Raw genomic sequence first — 24,645 nt, 5'->3', positions numbered from 1 at the left:
TGGATCTCTGGCTTCCTTTAAGGTTCAGTGCAAGTGAGTGAGGCCTTTCCTGATTCCCCTAGGTGCTAGTGCCCTCTCCCAATTAATTTGTATTTGCTTTGCAATTCTTTTGTATTTAATTATCGTTGTTCATGTTGACCCCCATCTCCAATAGAATGGCAACTCCTTGAAGGCAGCCATCATTTCCTTTTTGACTCTGTCTTCCCAGTACCTAGCACATTGCCTGGCACATAGTGGACACTTAGTAAATGCTTGTTGAATGTATTTCCAGGTTCTTGGTTCACTTTTAATCCCTTGCAAAAGTGGGAGTCTTAATGCCCAGTTGCCTGGCTTTGGACTTACACCTCTATTCAGCTGCATCCAGGGCAGCTAGATAGTGTTATAGTGCACAGAGCACTGGGTTTGAAGTTAGGAAGACTGGGGTTCAGATTTGGCCTCAGGTACTTCCTGATTGTGTGACTGTGGGCAAATCACTTACCTTCTGTCTGCCTCAATTTCCGGAACTATGCAATGGGAATAGCAAACATGACTACCTGCAAGGGTTATAGTGAGGATCAAGCACAGTACTTGGTATATATAGTGGGCACTTAATAAGTGCTTGTTGCTTTTTTCCCCTCCTACTCTCAGCTGGTTAACTCTGTTATTACCTATCTCAATTCTGCCAGGGCAACACTTCCCAATTTTGAATCTGATAAGGGATACTGCAAGGGCTTTATTTTTGTTGTTTTTGTTTTTCAATGCCTGCTTAAAAGCCCTTTGGAGCAGATTATACAAATCTGGATGTCTATGTAAAAAGAATATTTAGGAAATGCATTGCACGTGGTGGGTTGCAACTCCAAATTTGGTATCGAATCTACTTTCCCCCCTAATTATGCTGGGTGATTAGATACGGGTTTTCATGAGCACTTTTCTTTAATATCTCATTTTAGAAAGGCATTGGAATGAAAGAGATGCTTCTCATATGTTTCAAACTAAATGCTCCAAACAAAACGTACCATCCTCAACAACCTTAACTTGGGCTCTGAAACCCTCCTGTTGCCACTTCGAGTCAGGGAGATTGGCCTGCTCTGTAGGCTCACTGTTGTGTAAAATTCATTAAAAGCAAAAAGGCTCTTAGCTGCCACCTCTTCAGGGCTCTATAGCCAGCCAACATCAGTGCCGTTGACAGATTCACAATTTATGTCTCAGGAAAATAATGGTGGTTAGGAGATAGGCCAGTAGGGCAGACTAGGGTGGGACCAAGAATGGACATGTCATAGTGTTTGAGTTAGCAGGAATCTTTCACAGCAAATAAGCATATATCCCTCTCATTATCTTTGTCTCATTTGCAAGATAATTAATATTTTTTGCTCTTTTGAATTTGAGAAATACCCATCACCCCCCACCCCAAAATGACAGAAGTAAATTAGATATGAAACTACAGTCTCATTTATATACACTTAGTTTTTAAGAAATATTTAATAAATTCAGCATAGTCTCAAAACTAACCTGTTGCCTGTGCCTCTCTTTTAACTTCCTTCTAAAGTGTGAATGCTCCAAAAATACTTCAATGAACCTCTTTTCATTCTTTTTTTTTCTGGTATCGTTATTAACAATATACCCCCTTTCCTCCCCCCTCCTCCCTCACCACATTCCCTTGTAACATTAGTTATATTTGCAAATGTCTGTCTCATTCTGCTCTTATTTCAACAGGTGGGTGGTATGCTTCCTCACTGGACCTTTAGTTACAGTTGGTCACTGCACTGATGAGGGTTCCTAAATTTTTCACAGTTAGTTATTAGTCTTTACAATGTTGTTGTATAAATTGTTGTACTTGTCCTACTCACTTCTTTCTGCATCTGCACATACAAATCTCTCCAATTTTATCCAACTCAGTGCCTTTTGTTATTTCTTAAGGCACAGTAATATTCCATTAAGTTTATACGCCATAATTTTTTCAGCTGTTTCCCAATTCATGGGCACTGTTTTTGTTTTTGGTTCTTTGCTACAGCAAAAATGTTGCTATAAATATTTTTATATATGAATCCTATTTTTCCTTTTTTGATCTCTTTAGGGTATAGATCTTGTAGTAGTGTTGCTGGGTCTTAGGATATGCACAGGCAGTGAGGCAATGGGTACCACAGTGCACAGTGGTCCTGGAGTCAAGAAGACCTGAGTTCAAGTTTGTCTTCAGACACTTACTGGGTATGTGACTCTGTCACCTAATCTTAATAATAAACCACAAGTCCAAGAGAACAAGCTGAAACATGCTACTCACTTCCTAACACAGAGATGATGAATTTAAAATGTAAAAAGATATATACATTTTCAGACATGACTAATATGGGAATTTGTTTTGCTAGAGCACTGGGATATGAATTGAGGTATCGTTTTTAATTTGAAAACTTGTTCAATAGGTTTTCCAATTCTGATTAAGATTAGCTAGTAGTTTATTAGTTTTTTTAAAGCTGCTGATTTTATTTAATAGTTCATTTTTACTTTCAATTTTGTTAATCTCTTCTTTGACATTTAGATTTTCCATTTTGTTATTTAGTTGAAGTTTTAAACTTATTTTTAATTGCATATCTTGTTCATCAATATTTACATTTTCTTTTATTGATAAAAGTTTTTTAGAGATACACATTTTTTCCTAACATCTGCTTTGGCTGCATCCCCAAAATTTTGATATGTTTTCTTATTGTTACCATTGATGAAATTTCCTGGTGCTTTTTCAATGTGTTTTTTTAACTTATTATTTAGGATTAAATTCTCTAGTCTCTGTTTAAGTTTGAATCATTTCCCAAAAGGCTCTTTGTTATAATTTTTATTGTACTGTAGTTAGTAAAATATGTGTTTAACAGGTTTTTTTTGTAATTTGTTTATGAAGATTTTATGCTCTAGAATAGGATCAGTTTTTATAATGTAACATGTATGTTCTAGCTCTAGTCTTTCAAGTTCAGGCTCGTTATATTTCCCGATGGGTTCTAAACTATCCTGAAGGGTTTTGTAGGTTTCTCTTTCTCTTCTTTTGGCTCAATCCCCAACTAGCTATGTTCCTCCCATTTGTTAGGTGCCAATGACTAGCACTCCAGTTCCATTTAACCAGTTAACATTGGGCAGTTTACAAAAGAAATATTTACTTCAAAGATATAGCAAGGAGAAACATACACACCTTTCTCCCATTGCCTTGGGAGCATAACCCACCCCTATGCCACCTTGGTCCCCTGTGTTGGGGGGAGTTAAGTTTACAATTCAGTGCAGTTCCATCAAGTTTATTTAGAAGAGTGATATTGCTGATGAATGAGTCTATCTACTCAGCTGGAGTCCCAAAGGATACTCCCAGAAATTGCTCCTTGCTCTTTTGGGTGCCATTGCTGGACTAGTTACAATTGACCTGTATTCTGATTCCTAGATTCATCTAATTTGTACTCAAACCCCAGACTGGAGATTCCTCTGATTCTTCTAACACCTAGAATGTAAAAGAATGAACAAGAAATCCTATTTGGCCTTGGGAGGGGTAGATGGTGAGTTGAAAAGGAGAACCTCTAAAGCCTTCCCTTTTATATAGTTTTTGTTTTAATTAGATACTGTGAGTGAAAGAGTCACCAAGTTTCCCCAGGTACAAATGCCTCAAAGAGATGGTTAGAGCTAACTCAGTTCCCTTTAAGGATTCTGATACTCCTAGCTGCATAGCTACTGGAAAAAGGCACTACCCAACCATTTAGTAGGCTGATTAGAATGCCTTTCAGAATGTATGCACATGCTTCAGTTTCTCTAATCCATCCTTTTTCTCTGAGGAGAAGCTCCCTAGCATCTTCAATGTGTAAATACTGTCTTAGCAAACTGTTAGGGTCTACACATGCACCCCATTTTGTAAATATGTCATCTACAGCTGAGAAATAGGTATATTCTTTTGATTCCCTTTCAGGGATAGCAAGAGATCTATCATATCTAACTTATAAAATTCTATTTGACTCCTTAATTTCATCTTTGTTTACCTTTTTTGTTAGATTTGTCTTAGTCTGAAACAAGTATTTAAGTGTTTTGGTTTTGCTATCTCTTTCTCCTCATAATTCAATGGATTTTTCTTATAAGTAGTTGGATGCTATGGCATTTGGTGCTATATATTAAGTATTGATATTATTTCACTATCTATGGTGCCTTTAAATAGAATGTAGTTTCCCTGTTTATCTCTTAACCGTGTCTGTTTTTGCTGTGGCCTTGTCTGAAATCATAATTTGTACCTCTGCTTTTTAAAATTAGCCAGAAGCACAATAAAGTCTGCTCCAGTAGCCCATTTTAACTGTGCAACTTTATGTTTGAAGTATAAAAATATGGAATGCTTCACAAATTTGAGGATCATTCTAGTGTAAGGATCATGATAATCTTCTCTTTTTCATTCTAATTTTAGTATATGAACTACTGAAATGAGCACTCACTCCTCCCCGATCTTAGAGCCCAGAAATTTCAGGTCTTGAGAGGGGAATAGACTTGTTCCACACATATCTGAAATATTATAATCAAAAGGAGATGGTCTCTAATGAAATCTGGACTTCTTCCCCTACCTACCTCAGCTAGACTAATCGGCAGCTGCAAAGATGAGGTTTCTGAGGGCCATGTAAAGCGCAGCCAGCCTTCCTGATTCAGACCTGTGCGAGTTTGGAGTGCTTGTAAGGTTTAGATGGACCAGGAACTGAACTCCATAGCTGAAGAGACTGGTGTTTGATTGAGCTCAGATAAGGACTGACAAAGATTGTGTAGGTGCTCACTTGGGCCTAAGCAGAGCTCTCAGCCATCATGCCAAGAAGATAAAGATTCATGAGATCATGTAGTTGAACAAGGTGCAGAAGTGCATTGACTGTCATGATAAAGACTTCCACGTGTCAGCCTGGAGACAAGAAGGGGTCTGGTGAAGGGTTGGGTCTCTGAAGCACCCAGTGTCTCTGCTGGAATAGACCCAGATGCAGATCAAGAAGCAGGTGATCAGAGGGTCCTGGGTCAGTGGATAGGCATCTATCCTATCCGGCGAGGCATATAAGGAGGTCAAGGACAATGTAGGTGATCAATTAGCTTGATAGTAGGCCCAGAGAGAGGGCTTCAGGAGTGTCTGAGATCCTAGAGGTACTATTCTACCATTTTCCAATGGTTGGGGGCCCCAGATCTTTCTCATTGAACTCCTCCAATTCTCTCCTCTCCCCTGCTATAGTGGATCCTCTAAATGCAGCCCTTCCAATAACTGGACCATGCATCATTTCCCCCATCATTCATATCAAAGAACCTCACAGCCTTTCTCTATTGCCCACCACTGGGGAACTCTCTGATATGCTCTGTGATTCAGGAGTCCACGTTCAGCTACTCCACTTAGGGAATGGAGGGTTGCAGTCAGGGGTATGCTGCTAAATGTTTAACAACTTGCTCTTTGGGGAGAAAGTATGCAGAATGTGCATTTAGGATTAATCTCCATTATTAATATTTTCCTGGAAATTTATCAGACCAATCAATCAAGCTTTTGTTTGTGGTGTGTGCCATTTTCTGAGGTGTAAATGCTCACATTGAAGATCTAGCAATTGACCCTCTGGAGCCCATCTGAGTTGACTCCAGCACACCCCCAGTTACATCTGTTGATTTAGGCTTGGACCAAGCATAAATAGAAAGCTCACATGTGTAGCAACAACTGCAAAAGAAATAGGCAAATACTTATAGATTCCAAAAATCTACTTGGCTGAGGCCAAAGGGCAGAGACAAAGGTGCCAGTTTGAAAGTCAATCATGAATTGACTAGCAGGTCAAATGGGGCAAAGCACGGAAGACAGCTTGGCATAGCGGAGAGAATTTGGCACTCAGTTCAAATCCTGCCTCCAACACTAGCAGTTGATCTGGGGAAGTAATTTAATTTCACTAGTGTCTTCATCTCTCAAATAGGCTCATTCTGGCATCTTTCTCGCAGGGTTGCTGGAAAGTTCAACTGAAGTGATGTAATGGAAAGCATTTGGTAAAGCTTAAACGGCTCCAATAGTTATTGTTATTATTAATGAAAAGTAATTGCTTTGAAGGTCACTAAGCAAGCGGCTTCCTTCTCGTTTTGGTGACTCACTCTACCTTGCTGTCTCTCTAAGAGGCAAGACTCTCGCTATTACTGCCTAGATCATTTTTCTTTCTCCAAAGTGTTATCAATGCTCTTTTTGGGGATTGTTGTCATTTTGCCACAGTTCCTTCCCAGCTCCTCAGTAGATGCTTCCTAGTCCATGGCATGTTTTACTGATCTGACTTCCCAAGCTTTTCAGTGTTGTTTATTCTCCCATAATTACAGTCATCATGCAAATTAACTCTCCTGTTTCTCCTCAGTTCACTCTGCATCACTGCATTAGGAGCCTTGTCTGGTTTCTCTGAATTCTGTACATTTGTCTTTTCTTATTGCAAACTAGGACCCAATTACACTTTCAGATCACAGTCCGTACCTGAAGGAGGTGGGTAACGCAGTACCCAGACTGCTCGACCTGGAGTCAAATGCAGCTTCAGACACTTACTCTTTGTGTGAGCCTGACCAGTCAATTCATCTCGGCCTCACTTTCCTCATCTGTGAAATGGGGATTCTACCTCCCTCCTCTCTCCCCCCTGGGATTGGCATGAGACTCAAATGAGAAAGTGTACTTAGCACCGTGCCTGGCACCTCATATGTGCTTATTAAATTGTGTCAGCTCCCCTTTGTTCAGCCATTCCCTCATCATTTCCAACACTTTCCTTCCATTATTACAGAAAGTCTCAATAATCTTATTAAAGTTTTAAGCTTTACTGGCTTAAAGGTTCGCCGAGTTGAAAAGTAGGCACATTTTTTCTGAGTTTTCTAGTAAAATTCCATGTTCTTTTCCAGAATGGCCAGACCAATTCACAGTTCCCTTGACAGTGCCTTAGTGTGCCTAGACTGGCTAGATCTTCCACAGCTTCTTAATGACTGTGAAACACGCACCTTGTTTACCTCTGAACACATAGGCAGAAAGAGGACACTTGTTCCCCTGGGACAATGACTGGCAGGTGGTGAGCACATCTCTCATTTCTCCAGCTTTCTTGGGCTCCCCCTGGACGTTGCGGCCACAGGAAAATGAATAGGAGCCTGTCTCAGAGTTTCCCATGTTGTGTGTTCCGCATCTCTCGCTGGGTCTCTGGGCCTGCTCCATTCCTCACTTTCAATTTAGCAAGTGCTTGGAGGAGAAGTAACAGAAACAGCAGAAGCTCATCCAGTGACATTTATTTTAATCTGGCTGACTAAGAGCTTTAGAAAAGTCATGGTTCTTTTAGGGAAAAAGCCAACTTCTGCACTTCCTTCTATCAGCTCCCCCATCCCAGCCTCTACTTTTCATGCATATGATAGTGGGGATGGGAGGAGGGGAGGGGGAAAGTGCTGGGGAAAGGAGAGAGGAACAGAGTCCCAAGCGGGATGGGGTGAAAGCCTTCCCTAAAGGCACCAGATTTAGAAGACACAACTAGAAACAGCTTAGCCCACAGTTAACAAGAAGAACTAGTTAGGATATACTAGACTGGGTAGGCTCCTGTGCCCCAGGGTCTTTGTCTTAACTGATGGTGCCCTCTGCCTAGTTGTTGCCTTGTAATTGTCTTTCAGAGTCTCCATCTCTCTCTCTCCACTACCCTCAACTGTGGATATACTTGATGCTCCTTGACTCATGTGTGAGAATTGCTCAGGGACGGTAGCATACAAGTTAGCATCAGAGAAGAGGAGGTTGGCCAGCCACATCAATGATTCCCTTAGATTCTGTTGCCTGGAATCCACACTATGTCTAGAGATGCTTAGATGGTGCCTGCATAACTCCTTGAGGCCACAGGTGTCATGTCTGGTGAAGAAGGCTGACTGTACCAACTCCTGTTCAGTCTTGTTTTGAAATGACTAAAATAAGATTCAGTTCAAAGGGAATCTATTAGAAAATGGTTGCCAAAATAGTTTTAAAAATTAAGTTCTCACAGACCCCAGGTTAAGCAAGAACCCTTGATCTGGAGCAGTGGCTCTCAATGTTTTTGGCTTCAGAACCCCTTCATATTTAAAAAAATTATTAGAGCCACCCCAACCTTTGCTTTATATGAGCTATGAAAACATCTTGCTCTTATGATGAAATAGCTTTTACCTCATGGACTTCCTGAGTTTCAGGAACCTCTAGGGATCCCCTCTGAGCTAGAGGAAGGCCCCCAGTGCATTGAGAGGGCCACTTGAGGAGAGTTTCTGAGAAAAGGTAGACCAAGAATCATAGAGGTTGGACAAGTGTAAGTAAATTGAGAGACACTCTTTTGGAGGAAGTGGGTGTATCTGTAAGGCTTGAGAACCACTGAAGGTTCTCTGAGGAGGAAGGATAAATGAGTCCTGCTGAATGAACTCTACAGTCATTGAAAGTAGAAAAGAAATTATATCTGTGCTCACGTGTGTGCACATGAAATTAGGTGGGGGAGATATTGGACAGAGTAACTTTGAGCCCCCTAAAGCTTTTGCTCAGTTCTTTCACATAAACAAAGCAAGCTCTGTATGTACCAGCAGTGTGACATGGCAGCCAAGCACTCTCTGACTGCACAGAAAGAAAGAGAGGGAGAATGGAGAGAGACAGAGATAGACATAGATATAGAGAGTGAGTCAAAGAGGGAGAGTGGAGAGAAAGAGACAGACAGAGAGAGATAGAGATTAAGTCAGAGACAGAGAGGAGAGAAATGGGAGTGGGGGAGAAAGAGAGAGAGAAAAGACATCCGAGAATAAGGTGATGTTAGTCTCATTGTTCTCTCATCTGGCCAGACCTCATCTGGAGTCCTGTGTTGAGTCCTGAGCACTACAGTGAGACCAAAACAGTGAAGGGTATTGAGAAAATTACATAGGAGAAATAGAAGCAGGGTCATGAAATCTATCTTTAAGAGGCAGTCTGGTAGAGGTGGCTAGGTGGCACAATGATAGAGTACCAGACCTGAAGACAGAAGACCAGGGTTCATTTCTGTCCCCAGATACTTTCCAGCTGTGTGACTTTGCCCAAGTCACTTAACCCTGTTTGCCCAGTTCTTGCCTTTCTGTCTTAGAGTTGCTAGCAGGACAGAAAGTAAGAGATTTTTAATATGGTTCAGTGGAAAGAACACTTGATTTGGAATCCCAAGATCTAGGTTCAAACTCTGGTTTTACCATTTCCTGCCTATGTGACCTTGGGCAAATTATTTCTTTGCTCTGGGCCTCTATCCCCCCACCTGTAAAATGAGGGTGCTGGCCTAATGGCCTCCAAGGTCTCTTGTAGGTCTAAATGGATCGTTTTGTGAGTTGAACTGTGCTCCAGATCAAGGGCTCTCATATGGAAGACTGGTTTTGCTTGGCCCCAGAAGACAGAATGGGGAACAGTCTGCAAAAAGTCCAGCTGAGGTTTAACGTAAGGAAAACCTTCTTAGTCATTAGTACTGTTCAGAAGTAGGATGGGATACTGAAGCAGACAGTAAGTGCTCCCCACCCCCTGTCCACCTTCCCTGCCTGCTCCAAGGCTCAGAAAGCTGAGAATGGGATTCTCCATCAAGTCCAGAATGCACCTGGCCTTTGTGGGATTTGGGGATTCGGCACAAGTCCTGAAGCAGCTTTTCTGTCTCTTTCCCCCTCTACATGCAGGCTGCCCAGAAGCTCCAAAGGAAGCAGCCCTAGAGACAAAGGCACTTTGTGGGTGTAAAGTTTGGAGCCTATAGATTGATTTAAAGCCATTAATTTAGATTTAATAGAATAATTATTGAGATAAATGGCATGCCAGGGAAGTCATTCAATATTGCATAAACAAGATATAGTGGCTGTAATTATAATCCTACAAACACTGTAATAGGTATATTCAGAGAAGTTAGTGAGCCACAAAGTATTTTTACCAAAGGTCAATATTTCAAACAGTTTATGTTCTAAAATGTCCCAGACGGTAAATCCCTACAATTCCATTCTTCTGGGAGCAGATACATAATACTTACATGAGGGAGAGCCATTGATGACAGGGGTTGCTTCCTGTGTGACCCAGGACAAGTCCCCTCCCCTCCCTAGGTCTCAGTTTCTTCCTCTGTCAATGAACCTGTGCTTCTCCTATTCCACAAGGTCTGAAGACATTTATGGAGCACCTACTCTGCGCATCATCCTGCGTGTTTTGCTTCAGGGTGGGAGAAATACACCAGGTACCCCATAGAAGTGAATGTCGGCTGAATTCCTTTAAGGATCCCCCCGAACCCACTCCCCAGTATGTAAGCAGCATCCTGTGAATCTTAAGCACTCAAGACCCCGGACAGTGCCTTTAGGACTCTAAGGACTAGACATCTTACTTGTCCTTCAAGGTCCAGCTCAGATGGTCCCTCCTTTGTGAAAACTGCCCAAATCTCTCCTCTGAACTCCCAGAGTCCTTTGTACTTCTCTGATACATATTGTGCATTAGACTGCCTTGTACACATGGCTTATCTCCTGCACTTTTAGACTGGAAACTCCTTGTGGGCATGGACTGTGTCTGTGGCATCTTTCCAGCTCCTGATAGAGAACCAGCTGGTACTCGTTACCTATTGGAGCTGCTCAGCTTCCCTCTGTGGCCACATCTTCCCTGAAGTAATTGTCATTGAAGCTTACTGAATGATGCTCTGGCCATCTGCAAGATGTGGGTGATAAGACCTTGAAATGGGGCCTCCCCTCTGACCAGATGCCCAATCCTGCTTGGAAAACAAAAATTGAAATTAGGCACTCGACTGATTGATGCTCTTCTGTTCCAATTGCTTCTGTCCATTGGTGCAGTGGCCAGGAGTCAGGAAGACCTGAGTTCAAATGTGACCTCAGACACTTACAATCTCTGTGACCCTGAGCAAGACAATTGACCCTGTTTGTCTCAGTTTCTTCCTCTGTAAAATGAGTTGGAGAAGGAAATGGCAAACCATTCCAGCAGCTTTGCCAAGAAAACCCCCAGAGGAGGCATGAAGAGTTGAAGATGACTGAAGTGACTGAACAACAACGCCACACACTAGTGCCATTTCCCAATACCATGCCCATAAACCTTTCCTCATGACAAAGAAAAATAATGTCAAACTGATTCTCCCCCTGCATCTTATAGGTGAACCTCTCAGGCTGCACCCTTGCAAATGGCCCTAATAGCAATCAAAAGTTGGTGTATTCCCTTTTTACTGCAACAGACTTTTTGTGTATGTGTCTTGTCTGAGATTGTCCGACCTTGGGCCCTTCTTCATCTCAGCTCCTCTAAAACTCGGGAAAACCTTATTTTCTCAGACTAATAGGACTGAGCTGATAGTGAAGAGCCTATTAAACCAGGTTACTGGAATGGCTGGCACCCCTTTGATGCATACCCACAGAGCCAGAGAGCAGTCTGCCACCCAGCACCTGGATCATTCAATACCATTCCGGTTGCAGGTATTCTGAAGGACTATTATTTTGAGGAAAGTTTAGTTGGGGATGAGGGGAGTGACTCATATAAAAATTGATTGGAGGGAGAAGATGTGCAGAGAGGAAGACAGACAGTGGGATAGACATAGGCAACCTCAGCAGCAGATGGTAGCTTGGTAACTGGGGGCAATCTCAGCATCATGCCAGTGTGTAAGAGGCCACTCCACAAAATGGTTCCATGACTGAAATTTGTATTAATGAATTCAAGCCAGCGTAAAGCCTTGTCAAGCTGGGCAGCCATCATAAGCTAGCATGATTTTACAGGCAAAGATTAAGTCTTTTCTTTTAACTGATCATGGCTGATGCTGATTCAGACTCCCTGGTTCCAGGTTGCTATCTGGGTTAGGAAACTATGATTAATTCTTATAACATCCCTAAACAGGATCTGGCATTTCTAAAACTAATTTTTTGGATTCCACACACAAAAAATCCAAAGTAGAGTAACTATGTGGAATCTGGTGCCGCTAAGCCCATCTTTTGCCCACCGTCTTCTTTGATTGGCATACAAATAAAGTTGGGAAAGATCAAAAGGATTAGGAGAAAAGTCAAGGCCATCCCCCTTCCTCCTTTTGGTACAGATTACTTCCTTTAATATGTGTTATTGCCAACAATAACACCCAGTATGCCACCCTTTGCACTGTATTCTGGCCAGCGCCCAACCTTCCTGTCTTCTCACACCAAGAATTCATTGACTCATTCAATGAACTCATTCATTTATTCACTCAACTTTTAGTAAGTGCCTAACAAAATAAAATGGTCCTACCCCTCAAGGTGATTGTGTTCTATTGGAGGAAACAGCACTTACACAAATAAGTAAATGCAAATAGACACATAATTTGGCAGGAGGCATACCAGCAAAGGAAGGAGGGATTCTCTGAGGTATGAATGAGAAGGGCTACATTCATGGCATGAAGGCCAGCATGGGCAAAGGCATGCAGATGAGAAATGGAATATTTTTGGTACAAAATGGAATAACATATAAGTCTAGAAAGATAGGTTGGAGCCAGACTCTGAATGCCAAGGAGTCATAACATGATCAATGTTGTGTTTTAATTATACTACTTTGGCACCTGAGGGGAATGTGAATTCATTACAGAGGAGAGAGACTTGGAACAGAAATACTCATTAGGTGATCAGGGCCTAAACTAGGGTGATAGCTGTTTGCATGAAGAGAAGAAGGAGGAAGAGCTGTGGTGGAGGTAGGAGTGGCAAGGTTTGGCAACCAATTGACTGTGAGGGGCCAGGGAACATCAAAGAACTCAGGATGCCTCTGAAGTTGCAAACTTGGGTGATGATTCAGACGATGGTTGGATTCAAGAGAGATTAGCTTCATGAAAACCTCGGGAAGAAAGAATGTCCAGGAAGAGTGGAAGGAGGAGGTTACTAGTGTCAACTGCTGCAGAGGTTAAGAACAAGAACTGAAAGAAGGCTTGGGCAATTAAAGATCGTAGGTAATCTTGCAAAGAGCTATCAGGCCCAGCTCCTGAGGAAGGCCTGGACCCACATAGGGGAGGTTATAATCAAATGGTCAAGTGGTTCTTGTGCAGCCCAATGGGGAACATGGATTTTCTCTTCTCTGATACCCCTTCCAAAATCTTAGAATCAGGGCTAGGCAGTGGGGCTTAGGTGACTTGTTCAGGGTCACACAGCTGGGAAGTGTCTGAGGCCAGATTTAAAACTAGAACCTTCCATCTGTAGGACTGGCTACCAATCCACTGTGCCACATAGCTGCCCCCATGGGAACATTCTTCCAAAAACAAGTCTAATTACTGCTCTTTTCCTTTTATTTTTTATACCACTCTCCCTTCCTAATAGAGCTCTCTTTTAACAGTGAAATAGAGTCAAGCAAAACACACTGGCACCATCTTTTACTACTTACTCAGAGTCCAGCACCTGTCTAAGAAGAGTAATCTTTTCAAGATTATTTATCACACTAATTGGAATTCTTTTGTTTTGTAGAAGTGCTTTCTTTTATGATGTATCTGTTGGTCTTTTGCTTGGTTTTGTTTACTTCCTTTTACATCAGTTCATATAAGTCTTCCAAGGTTTCTTTGAATTATAGAACATTGTTAATAACATTGTCACTAAATGTGCATTGAATTCTGAAAATGAGTCAGTCATGGCATATACAACTCAATATCAAGGGGCTGTGCCATTTGTTTCCCCACCTGGGAACTCCAAAGGATCCTCATTACTGCCTTTTTCATTGCCCCCAAGGCCCACTTCAAGTTTACTCAGAATGCCACCTAAGCAACATGCTGGCTGAATTGTACTGTGGATGGGTTCTGAGAATTTTCTTTTTTCCCCCTAAAATCATCATGAAATTCCCCTCAAGGGAAATTCTTTTTTTAAATTTTTTATTAAAAATTTTTTTGGTTACAATACTCACTTTATTTCCCTCCCTCCCCTCCACCCACCCTTCCCACAGCCGTCACGCAATTTCATTGGGTATTATTTGTGTCCTTGATCAGAACTTATTTCCATGTTGTTGCTTGCACTAGGATGTTCATTTAGAGTCTACATTCCCAACCATATTCCTTCAACCTATGTATTCAAGCAGTTGTTTTTCTACGGTGTTTTTACTCCCACAGTGTTTCCTCTGAATGTGGATAGTGGTTTTTCTCGTTGATTCCTCCAAATTGTTCTGGATCATTGCATTGCTACTAGTAGAGAAGTCCATTACATTAGATCGAACCACAGTTTATTAGTCTCTGTGTACAATGTTTTCCTGGTCTTGCTCCTCTCACTCTGCATCAATTCCTAGAGGTTATTCCAGTTCCCATGGAATTCCTCCACTTTATTATTCCTTTGAGCACAATAGTATTCCATCACCAACATATACCACAATTTGTTCAGCCATTCCCCAGTGGAAGGGCATCCCCTCATTTTCCAATTTTTTTGCCACCACAAAGAGTGCAGCTAAGAATATTCTTGTACATGTCTTTTTCCTTATTATCTCTTTGGGGTATAAACCCAGCAGTGCTATGGCTGGATCAAAGGGCAGACAGTCTTTTAGCGCCCTTTGGGTATAGTTCCAAATTGCCCTCCAGAATTGTTGGATCAATTTACAACACCACCAGCAGTGCATTAATGTTCCCACTTTGCCACATCCCCTCCAGCATTCATTACTTTCCTTTGATGTCATGTTAGCCAGTCTGCTAGGTGTGAGGTGATACTTCAGAGTTGTTTCGATTTGCATTTCTCTTATTATTAGAAATTTAGAGCACTTTTTCATGTGCTTTTTAATAGATTTGATTTCTTTAACTGAAAATTGCCTATTCATGTCCTTTGCCCATTTATCAATTGGAGAATGGCTTGATTTTTTATACAATTGGTTTAATTCTTTATAAATTTGAGCAATTAGAACTTTGTGAGAGGTCTTTGTTATGAAGATTGTTTTCCAATTTATTGCTTCCCTTCTAATTTTGGATGCATTAGTTTTGTTTTTACAAAACCTTTTTAATTTGATGTAATCAGAATTATTGATTTTACATTTTGTGATTTTTTCTAGTTCTTGCTTGGTTTTAAAGTCTTTCCTTTCCCAAAGATCTGACAAGTATACTATTCTGTGTTCACCTAATCTGCTTATGGTTTCCTTCTTTATATTCAAGTCATTCACCCATTCTGAGTTTACCTTGGTGTAGGGTGTGAGATATTGATCCAAACCTAATCTCTCCCATACTGTCTTCCAATTTTCCCAGCAGTTTTAATCAGATAGTGGGTTTTGGTCCCCCAAACTGGGATCTTTGGGCTTATCATAGACTGTCTTGCTGAAGTCACTTACCCCAAGTCTATTCCACTGATCCTCCTTTCTGTCTCTTAGCCAGTACCAAATTGTTTTGATGACCACTACTTTATAGTGTAGTTTGAGATCTGGGATTGCAAGTCCTCCTTCCTTTGCATTTTTTTCATGATTTCCCTGGATATCCTTGATCTTTTGTTCTTCCAAATGAACTTTGTTATGGTTTTTTCTAATCCAGTAACCAAGTTTTTTGGTAGTTCAATGGGTATAGCACTAAATAAGTAAATTAATTTGGGCAGTATTGCAATTTTTATTATGTTTGCTCATCCTCCCTATGAGCAATCAATGTTTCTCCAATTGTTTAGATCTAGTTTTAATTGTGTGGAGAGTGTTTTGTAACTGTTTTGATATAGTTCCTGTGTTTGTTTCGGCAGGTAGATTCCTAAGTATTTTATATCGTCTAGGGTAATTTTAAATGGAATTTCTCTTTCTAATTCTTACTCTTGAAATTGGTTGGAGATATATAGAAATGCTGATGACTTATGTGGGTTTATTTTGTATCCTGCAACCTTGCTAAAGTTGTTGATTATTTCCACTAGCTTTTTAGTTGACTCTAGGATTCTTTAAGTAGACCATCATATCATCTGCAAAGAGTGATAGCTTGGTCTCCTCTTTGCCAATTTTAATAGCTTCAATTTCTTTTTCTTCTCTAATTGCTACTGCTAGTGTTTCTAGTACAATGTCAAATAATAGAGGTGATAATGGGCATCCTTGTTTCACTCCTGATCTTATTGGGAAGGCTTCTAGTTTATCCCCATTGCAGATGATGGTTGCTAATGATTTTAGATATATGCTATTCATTATTTTTAGGAAAGGGCCTTCTATTCCTATCCTTTCTAGTGTTTTCAATAGGAATGGGTTTTGTATTTTATCAAAGGTTTTTTCTGCGTCTATTGAGATAACCATGTGATTTTTGTCAGTTTGCTTGTTAATATGGTCAATTATGTGGATAGTTTTCCTAATATTGAACCATCCTTGCATTCCTGGTATGAATCCTACCTGTTCATAGTGAATAACCCTTGTGATGACTTTCTGGAGTCTTTTTGCTAGTATCCTATTTAAGATTTTTGCATCTATATTCATTAGGGAGATTGGTCTATACTTTGTGTTCTCTGTTTTTGACGTGCCTGGTTTTGGGATCAGTACCATGTTTGTGTCATAAAATAAATTTGGTAGAACTCCTTCTTTGCTTATTCTGTCAAATAGTTTGTATAATATTGGGGTTAGTTGTTTTTTGAATGTTTGATAGAATTCATTTGTGAATCCATCTGGACCTGGGGATTTTTTCTTAGGGAGTTCTTTGATGGCTTGTTCAATTTCATTTTCTGATATGAGATTGTTTAGGTAATCTATTTCTTCCTCTGTTAGTCTAGGCAATTTATATTTTTGTAAGTAATCATCCATATCACCTAGATTGCCATATTTTTGCCATATAATTGGGCATAATATTATTTAATGATTGCCTTAATTTCCTCTTCATTAGAGGTAAGGTTTCCCTTTTCATCATGGATACTGTCAATTTGGTTTTCTTATTTCCTTTTTTTAATTAGACTGACCAGTACTTTGTCTATTTTATTTGTTTTTTTTCAAATTACTAGATTCTACTCTTATTTATTAAATCAATAGTTCTTTGACTTTCAATTTTATTAATTTCTCCTTTGATTTTTAGGATCTCTAATTTATTCTTCATCTGAGGATTTTTAATTTGTTCACTTTCTAGTTTTTTAATTTGCATGCCCAATTCATTGACCTCTGCCCTTCTTAATTTGTTAATATATGAACTCAAGGATATAAATTTCCCTCTGAGTACTGCTTTGGCTGCATCCCATAGGTTTTGAAAGGATGTCTCATCTTTGTCATTTTCTTCAGTAAAATTATTAATACTTTCTATGATTTGTTCTTTGACTAACTGGTTTTGGAGAATTGTATTGTTTAATTTCCAATTAATTTTTGATTTACCTCTCCATGTACCTTTACTAATTATTATTTTCATTGCATTGTGATCCGAGAAGGTTTCATTTATTATTTCTGCTCTTTTGCCCTTGTTTGCAATGTTTTTATGCCCTAATACATGGTCAATCTTTGTGAATGTACCATGTGCTGGTGAAAAGAAGGTGTATGTATACCTTTTTGTCCCTATTTATTTTTCTCCACATATCTACTAACTCTAATTTTTTGGTTTGATTTATCTAGTTCAGATAGAGGAACGTTCAGGTCTCCCACTAGTATAATTTTTCTATTTATTTCATCCTTGAGCTCCAGTAGTTTCTCCTTTAGAAATTTGGATGCTATGCCATTTGATGCATAAATGTTGAGTACTGATATTTCCTCATTGTCTATACTGCCTTTTATCAGGATATAATTATCTTCCCTATCTCTTTTAACTAGATCTTTATTTACTTTGGCTTTGTCAGATATCATGATTGCGACTCCTGCCTTATTTTTATCAGTTGTAGTCCAAATAGATGTGGCTCCATCCCCTTACTTTCACCCTATGCGTATCTACATTCCTCATGTGTGTTTCTTGCAGACAGCATATGGTAGGGTTTTGGATTCAAATCCACTCTGCTATTTGCTTGCGTTTTATGGGTGAGTTTGTTCCATTCACATTCAGAATTATGATTACCAGCTGTGTATTTCTCAGCATTTTGATTTCTACTCCCAGTCCTGCCTTTTCCTCTTTCACTATTTCCTTCTACATAAGTTTGTTTTCAATCAGTCCTCCTAGTTCCCTCCCTTATTTTACTTCCCTTTCTACTCCCCTCCCTTGTTATTCCCCCCTTATTTTCTTTGCTCTCTTTTTAAAACTACCCCACCCTCTCCCTCCCTTATACTGCTTCCCTCTCCACCAGTCCATTTGTTGCCCTTCTATTCCCCTATAGATCATGAATCTATTCTTTGCCCCAATGGATTGGATTGTTCTTCCCTCTTTGGGTCAATTTCAGTGCACATAAGAGTTGAGTATTTCCTGTCTCCAACCTCTTTACCCTTCCAGTGTATTGATGTTCTCCCTCTCCCACCATGAGCTTCTTTGTGACATATAAATTTACCCCCTTTTGTTTCTTTTCCCATTTCTTTTAGTATTAATCTCTTTTTTAGCTCTAGTTGTATATATATATATACACACACATATATGTATTTATGCATACATATATCTATATACCTATTTATGTCTTGTTATTTCATCCTATACAGTATGTCACTGTTCCCTCTAAGTGTAATTCTTCTAGCTTCCCAGGTGATAACAACAATTTTTAAGAGTTACCAATGACCTCTTTTCTTATAGGGATACATATCATTTTAACTCATTGAGTCTCTTTAAAAAAAGATTTTTGTTTTGTTTTTCTTTTTTCCTTCTTTTTAAATTACCTTTTGATGGTTCTCTTGAGTTCTGTGCTTGGACATCAAATTTTCTATTCAGGTCTGGTCTTTTCTTTACAAATTCTTGGAATTCTTCTATTTTGTTGAATGACCATACTTCCCCCTGTAAGAATATAGTCAGTTTTGCTGGGTAATTGATTCTTGGTTTTAGACCTAGTTCCCTTGCTTTCCAGAAAATCATATTCCATGCCTTTTCGTCCTTCAGTGTAGATGTAGCCAGATCCTGTGTTATCCTCACTGTGGTTCCATGATATCTGAATGACTTTTTCTTGGCAGCTTGTAATATTTTTTCTTTGGTCTGATAGTTCTTGAACTTGGCTATAACATTCCTGGGTATTGTCAGTTGGGGATTAAGTACAGGAGCTGGTCTGTGGATTCTTTCAATTTCCACATTTCCCTCTTGTTCTAGAATATCAGGGCAGTTTTCTTGAATAATTTCCTGTAGTATGATGTCCAGGCTTTTTCTTTTCTCATGGTCTTCTGGTAGACCAATGATTCTTAAATTGTCTCTGCTTGAACGATTTTCTAAATATTCTGTTTTGTGAATGAGATGTTTCATATTTTCCTCAAATTTTTCATTCTTTTGGTTTTGTTTTATAGTGTCCTGCTGCCTTGGAGGTCACTTAATTCTAGTTGTTGTATTTTGGTTCTTAAAGACTGAATTTCTTCCCTGGCTTTTTGGTCATCCTTCTCCTTCTGGTCTGATTTTCTTTGGAGGTCATCTTTCATCCTCTTTGCTTCATCTTTCATCTCCTTTGCCTCATTTTCAAGCTGGTTGATTTTGGCTTTCAAGACACTATTTTCTGTTTCCAGATGACTTATCTTAGTTTTTAAGTTCTTTTCCCAATAGTCTTCAGCCTTTCTTAATTGTGTTTTGAATTGCCTTTTGAGTTCTTCCAAAGCCTGTATTCAATTCACTGGGATTTCTGATTTATCGTTTGCTGATCCCTCCTCCTGTGATCCATTTGCTCTTTGTTCATTGCCTGTGTAGAAGCTGTCTATTGTAATTTCTTTCTTCTTTTTCTCTTGTTTGCTCATATTTACTCCTTCTTTGCTCCCCATATTTATCTGTGCTCTTGCTCCTCTCATTTTTTTGGTTTTGGGGGTTTCTGTCAGTCTCCCCTCTTGGAGCTTTGACAGAAGGTCTCTCCCTGTGGTCTGTGGGGGAGGGGAGTTGTAGTTTGATCTTCCCTGTCCTCTGGAGGCTTTTGATTGGATTAAATTAAAGTCCAGAAGTCTGTGAGGAAGCATTGTTGGAGTTTGGGCTTCCCTGACCTCTGAAGATTTTTGATGGGATCAAGTTCAGCTGGGTTGGGCTGGATGTGCCCTGAGGCCAAAACCTCCTGGAAGGCTAGAGCAATATGGAGGGTCTTTGTAGCTCTGTCCAGGCTGCCAGCTCTGCGCTCCCTCTCCAGCTCCTTCCCCGCCACCTGTGTTCGATGCTCTGAGCCTGGCACAGTCCTGCCCGCAAGGTACATTCTCCAGATCAGTGCCTTTGCCTGCCCAGAGGTTCCCACTGCCACTGGAAGCTTAGTGCTCTAAGTGGGGGGGGTAGGGGTCCTGGGACCTTTCTTCTGCCTTCCCCTTAAACCTGAGTGTTCTTGGAATCTGGCTTTTGGGGGGCGTACCTTTTGGATTGAGTCCAGCAGGAGGGTTCCTTGGCTCTGTCTTGTTGTTAGGTTTGATTTTCTGTGAATTTTAAAATGATCATAAAGTCTAATTTGAACTAGTTAACTTGACCTAAGAGAGGCAACATGGTACAGTGGAAAGATAGCTGAATTTGGGGTTGAGATAAAAGTGCTTCTCTGTCACCTTATAGAAGTCTTTGAAATTTTCAGGGCCTCATTTTTTTTTGTCAAATGGATGCAGCAAGGGTTGGGAGTTAGACTACATGATCTCTAAGGTCCCTTCTCTGAATCTCATGATCCATTTTTGCTTCCTATTTGATATGACCAATTTAGGGCAGGGTGAATTAATATGCAACCTCTAAATTTCCTTCTCTAAATCCCATGATTCATTTATGTGTTGCATCCAATGTGACCAGTGGAAGAAGGGGAGGGAAGGGACTAGTGATTTCCAACTTGCCTTCTCTAAGTCCTGTAATCCATTTGTGAGTTGTGTCCAGCATGACCTCATTTATATGCAGAGCTGTCCTTATTTCCAGGAGCATCCTAAGGGCAGATGGTAGACAGTAAGGATGCTGAGGAAGGGAGGAACAGCTGTGCCCTGGAGGCTGCCAGAACCAGGGCTACTATAGCCCCTAGTCACCAATTATTGCCTGGACCTATTTAAGGACTTTGGGAAGGAGCCTCAGGGGCTGGCCTTGGTCAGAAATGAGCCTGAGCAGGGAGAAGGATGGAGAGTAGCTAGAACAGTGGAAAAGACAATGAGTCATCATGCAGCTGGAGGGAGAATGGTGAGGAACAAGTGAGGCGTGGGATAGATTTGGGAGAAATGGGGAAAGGGTGGGACAGTGGTGGAGCCCAGACCTGAGGGGAATTGTGAGAGGCGGTCTGAGCCCTCCTTACCCAATCCCACAGGTAGCTGTGAGACCAGCACTGAGAGACTGCTTATCAATCTTGGCCTTGCACCGTGGAGCAGCCTGGGTATTCTTGGTTCTCTTTGGGTTGACAGTGGCCTGGAAATGGACAGGAGGGCCCCTGAGCTTGGTCAGACGGTGACATGGGTGACAGTATGTGATGCGTTGGCCTAAAGGCCTGGAACCTGTGGCATTGCTCCTATTTTGCTCATGCCGCATCTTTGGGGGGGAACTGGCATAAGACACATCCCAGCCCACCTTCAGTTTGATTTTCTGCAGTGCAGTTCCTTTCTCAAATTGACAAGAAGGCTTGCCTCATAGAGGGGAGAAGGTTTCTTAACTTGCTAAGTTTCTTACCCCTAAAAACATCTTCTCTTTCCATTGTCATGGAAACCCGCACTGTCTGTTACTAACTAGCTTTCTCAGTAACTGCTTTGTGCTGTCTTATAACACAAGATCATGAGTGAAGCTATTTTTAGCCAGGAAGGGTCCTGACTCCAGCTCTCTCCTTCCCACACTCAGTCACAGTCCCCTGCCTAAAATGAATGAGTGTCAGGTGTCTCACTGACTTGCTGGGGCAGCTTTGCCATGCTTGTGTCCCCGGAACAAAGCCTGGGCTGGAGATAGGAGCAGTGGCAGGTGAGAGCTTGTAAGAGTCTCTTTGTTCCTGCCTTTCTTTAACCTTAGATTTGCTCTGGCACCTCTACCCACTTCTTTTCTCTGTGAGTTCAAGTCCATCTTTAGACACCTATTAACTATATGACCCTGGGCAAGTCACTTAACCTCTGTCTGCCTCAGTTTCACCTACCTTCCAGGGCTTTTGTGGAGAGTAAATATGATATTTGTATAGTCAGTGCCTGGCACATATTAGAAACTTTATAAATACTTCTTCCTTGTTTCCCTCCCTCCCTCCCTCCCTCCCTTCCTTCCTTCCTTCCTTCCTTCCTTCCTTCCTTCCTTCCTTCCCTCCCTCCCTAAGTTTCTTAATCTCTTAGTAGTCTACGTATCACTTAAGACTCTAAGTTGCAAATTTGCTCACCTGAATTAGTAAAGGAAATTTCCTTACTGGAGAGTTCCCTTTGTCAGTGAAATCCCAGGTTCAATCCCTTTTCCTGCTCTGATCTTTAAAGCCCAATGGAGATGTGACACACTCTTCTTCCAGTCAGACAGGAAGTCTTCTGACGAGGTGGAAAGGCCACTCACTGTTGTGACATTGCAAAAATGGCTTTCCCTCTTTAGTCCCTTCTCTCTAAATGGATGATTCTGTTCCCTTCAGGCTCTCTCATGCTCTTCCCTATTCTTTGGGCTTTCCCTGCCAGGAAAAATGATTCCATAAGCTGGGGAGAGTGTGCCTAGCTTCTGCAAGATGGTCAGGGTTCTACATGGCCTTGACTTTGGACATAGATTGCTCAGGAGAAAGGAAGGGATTCAGCACTTATTAAGTGCTTATTATGTGCCAGACATTGTACTAAACACTTTACAAATATTTCATTTGGTCCCCTGCCCTCATTTGATCCTCTTTCCTGGCGAGTAGATGCTATAATCATCCCTAGTGATTTCCTGAGGAAATCTGAGGAAACTGAGACAGAGACAGAGATGCTAGTCAGAAGACAGCAGAGCTCAGGAAGAGACCTTTATGCATTGTTATATTATTGGCTAGAAAACTTTCCCTTTTTTGATGTGGGGAGAGTGGTATGGGGTTATATGGAGAGAAAACCATGGCAGCAATAACTGACAAATGGATCATATGTTTGGCTTTATGGAGCACTTGAAGAAGTGCTGCTGTGACTGCTTTTAGTCCTGGAATCAGCAGAGAGCTACAGGCCATTTCTAAGAGGCAGCCCTTTCTGTTTCATGAGAACCATAAAGAATTGTCTGTACTTCTGAAAGGAGGGAAAGGCAGTGCCCAGTGGAACTCCAGTCTGTTGGGGGGCTGCCTGTGAAACCCTTCTAGTTATTACGAGAAAATCTGTGAAGGCTACTGAGAGTCAGGCCTTGGTCCACCCATTTTTCTGATGCTTCATTTTTGCTTGAAGAAATCAATCCCTTGGAATCATCATCAACTTGATGGCCTGGTAGGACCTTCATGGCTTAAGTCCTACTGTCCTCACTGTCTGGGCCGAGGAAGAGTTGGGGCTTGGCTAGGCTCATACAGCTGTTTGGCTTTTTCCCTACCTTCTCCTGCCTCCCACCCTGGCTTCCCCTTCTCTCTCTGGCTAGGGCCAAGCCTTTGACTTTACTGAAAACATTGAGGTCATATGTGCTGGTCTTCTTTTGCCCTTGGCATTGCCTTCTCCTTTTGGCTCCTTTGGCTCCCTCAATCTCTACCGTCAAGGTAGCCTTTCTCCTCATGCAATGGTCAAGCCCTTTTTATGGTTCTTTGCAACCCCCAAAAACCTTCACTAGGCTCTGCTGTTCTCTCAATCTGGCATCCTGGTTCTCTCTTCCCTTTCTCAGCCAAATCAGAAAAAAACCACCTGTGCTCATTGCCTGTATTTTCCTCCACATTGCTGAGCCTTTTGCAGTCTGACTATGTCACTCTCTTGAAACCATTTTCTCCAGAGTGACCAGTTACTAAACTCAATGGTCTTTTCTCAATCCTCATTCCTTTTGAGTTTCTGGCAGCATTGGGAACTGTTGACCACCTTCACCTCCCATCATCGTTGGCATCAGCAGCATCCCCTTTACCCCACATATCTGTTAATGTGCCAAATGCTGCTATTTCGACCTCTGCAGCATTACTTGTGCCCATCTCTTCACTGCTCATAAGCCAACAATTTTAGATAGTTTAGACTCTCATCAGCTCTCTCATTTCTTGCCTAGACTATTACGATGGCCTTCTCACTCATCTTCCATCCCTTAGCCTTTCCCCACTCCAGTCTCTCCTTCATTCAGCTGTCAAACTGATCTTCTTCATTGAAGATCTCTGATCATGTCACCTCTCCACTCCATAAACTCCAATGGCTCCCTATCACCCCGGGATCAAATAGAAAGTCTTTCGTCTGTGTTCAAAGCCCTTCAAGTGCTTTACAAATATCTCATTTGATCATTGTCCTCACCTGTACATGAGGATAATAACACCTACCCCACAAAGGTTGTTGTGTTGATAAAATGAGCCATTGTGTATAAAATGCTTTACAAACTTTAAAGCACTATATAAATGCTGGTTGTTATTATTATTATATGACATAATAGAAATTATTATAATTTTTCATCTTGAAGTACCAATAGCTATGTGAGTCCATATTTTGAGAAGTCTGGAGTGAGAGTCCAGTTGTTAAGGGAGGCCTCACCACATTATGGATGGAATCAATCTGAATCCCTGGACTCTTCCCATTTCTAACACTTACTAGTGGTGCGATGCTGGGCAAGTCATTAATATTCCCTGAGCCTTGCTTTTCCCATCTGTGAAATGGGATAAAAGTAGCAAATAAAAATTTGCCTAGGCAAAAATGTTGGTGAAGGTATCTATGAGTATAAGGTGAATTGGAACTAACCTGGGATTTCATGATAT

At 41.0% G+C, this 24,645-nt stretch overlaps 1 non-coding gene across 1 annotated transcript; it reads right to left on the bottom strand.

Moving 5' to 3' along the window:
- Nucleotides 1-4,307: 4,307 nt before the first annotated feature.
- LOC130456204 (U6 spliceosomal RNA) lies at nucleotides 4,308-4,414 on the bottom strand. Its single transcript, XR_008914798.1, has one exon. It is a non-coding gene; the product is annotated as a U6 spliceosomal RNA (small nuclear RNA).
- Nucleotides 4,415-24,645: the final 20,231 nt, after the last annotated feature.

This window comes from Monodelphis domestica, chromosome X (assembly GCF_027887165.1).
Source record: "Monodelphis domestica isolate mMonDom1 chromosome X, mMonDom1.pri, whole genome shotgun sequence".
NCBI classification, from domain to species: domain Eukaryota; kingdom Metazoa; phylum Chordata; class Mammalia; order Didelphimorphia; family Didelphidae; genus Monodelphis; species Monodelphis domestica.
This window is presented reverse-complemented; position numbering and strand designations above follow the sequence as displayed.